The sequence below is a fragment of the Artibeus jamaicensis genome, unplaced genomic scaffold (assembly GCF_021234435.1).
Source record: "Artibeus jamaicensis isolate MK-2021 breed Jamaican fruit bat unplaced genomic scaffold, CSHL_Jam_final contig_518, whole genome shotgun sequence".
NCBI classification, from domain to species: domain Eukaryota; kingdom Metazoa; phylum Chordata; class Mammalia; order Chiroptera; family Phyllostomidae; genus Artibeus; species Artibeus jamaicensis.
Window position 1 is genome coordinate 5810330 of NW_026521870.1, and position 2351 is coordinate 5812680.

General features: G+C 34.9%; 1 pseudogene; it reads right to left on the bottom strand.

The window, feature by feature from the left end:
* Positions 1 to 208: 208 nt before the first annotated feature.
* LOC119043134 (uncharacterized) lies at positions 209 to 378 on the bottom strand (annotated as a pseudogene).
* Positions 379 to 2351: the final 1973 nt, after the last annotated feature.

The window sequence follows — 2351 nt, forward strand, 5'->3', positions numbered from 1 at the left end:
ATATATATATATATATATATGCACCTATGGTATGTCAGGTAATGAGTTAGGTGACTTGTATCTGTTATTTCTTTCTCCCAAGAACCCTATGATGTGTCTAGTATTGCCTGAATTTGAAAGATGATGAACTAAGACATCAGATTAAATACCTTTTGACACATAGACAACATCTAAGGGGGGTAAAAATGGAAGGGAGGTAGGGAGCACTTAGGGGTGGGCTGGGATGGGAGTAAAAGACAGAAAACTGTACTTGAACAATAATTAAATTAAAAAAAGATTAAATACCTTTCTTTAGATCACACACTTCAAGATGATAGCTGAGCCTAGAATAAAGCACAATTTCTACACTTGATCTTAGCCAAAAGGCCGAGAAGCGATAAAGCACAATTTCTATTTTCATCCACAATCCATTCTATATGAACTCCGTGGCGCTGTCTCAAAGTATTTCAGTGTAATTTTGTTCAGCATTCATGTGAAGAGTGAAGAGGGCTTTTTATGTACACAACTACATGTTACTGTGCTCAAATTCATATTAGCGCTGTCTCCTTCCTAATTGCATATGAATTCAATATCAAAGTATAAAACTGAGAGCAAAGTGTCAACAACTCCTGGTCTAGACACAGCACATGCACAGCAGTGATCCTTGCCATGAGTCAGGAGACGAAAGTAAGGAAATATTTCTGGTCGAAACCTAATTGTTTAGCTAACTGCTTTTCTTCATTTGCAGCTGCTCCAGCCTTTCACTCGGCAGCAGGAATTTAATGACAGCTGCTACAAGGATTTGATGAGAGATTTCCTACTTAAACTAATCTTGTGGACAGACTAATAGCTTTGATCTGTCATTGTTAGGTGAAAATCTAGTGCTGGCAACAGAAAAACTAGTCTTATTACTATTCAGTTAAAAGCTGATCCAAAATTAAATATGAAAATAGAATTGTATTGCTCCCTCTATTTAAATTACAATGTAATCTATAAGGACTAAATTTACAAAATTGTCCAAAAATGGAATACTATTTATTATTATTCTTGGCTTTCCAGAAACAAAAAATATATATATATATATATTTATAAAAGACTAACAGCAATTAGCCATTATCTTTCAAAGTTTCAGAAGTTAATTAGAAGCTATAATAACTCTCGAGTAACAAAAATATTTCTTCAAAAACCATAAATAATATGAAATATTCAAGACTTAGCCAAAGTGATTTTCAGAAGAAAGATGATGTAATCATAAAGATCTATCGAAATATCAATAGTTCACTCTGAGTGTAACGGATGCAACTTTTGTATTTCATTTGGATCAGTAAGTGCATCTTAGAACTGGCTTCTCCGCACTGTTTGTCTCTCCACAGGGTTGATGTCAGTTTCTGCTCTGACCTCTCTCTCGTCCTTCTCCCCATTACTCATTCTCACAGAATGGCCCACCTCCTACTTTGCTGTAAATTTCTATACTTTAAAATTCCAGTCCACTGTGGCCCTTATTACCTCCAGACTTTTATATTTGCCTTTAATCACTTTCCATGGTTTCAGAAAGGGTTTAGCCATTAGTATCGCTGACGGTGATACTAATTCTAAAGAATATTTTAAATATTTAGTCTGGTAGTCATCAGTTTGACAGTCATAATATCTGCTTTCTGGTTATCTTTGCAAACAATTTCATGGGATACAATGCTGCAAGTGCATTGAGAGAAACTAGAACAAAGCAAAACAAAATGAAAAAAACCACCTCTCCTTGTTAAACTACTTCCCTTGTCTCTTACTTTGCTGTTACCTCTCAATTTCTTAGTAACATTCAGGTCCATAAGATGTGTTTCCATTTACTCAGCCTCAAGTAATCCCCTCAACCTTGCACTCTTGCTTCCATCACACCACTTTTCTGAAATGGACTTAAAAATGAATCACCTAGGGTCTTTCAATGGTCTTCTTCACAATTTTTTTTTCTGTGACTTATTCTCAACATTTTTGATAGCTTTCAAAATCAGCTTCTTTACTTACGGCTTCATGATGCTAATATTCTGTTATTGTCCTCCCTTGTTTTTCTTCTGTCTTATTTGCTGATGCTTGGGCTCTTCTTAATTCCTTAATAAGCTATTCCCCAAGCTTCTCTCCTATTTTTCTTTGTTTTATTTACACAAAATTATCTACTCTGAGTCTTCAACTAATGTCTTTGTGTAACTGCCTACCAAAAATTTTTATCTTTTTTTTTTCTTCGTAGGGGATGTGGTATATGTAACTAGCTAACCTCCACAGGGATTGGGATGTATTTAAGGATTTGCCCAAGATAAAGGGAGGCAGGAAGATTTCAAATAGAATTCTAGCAGCTTTTATTATCTATCTATCTATCTATCTAT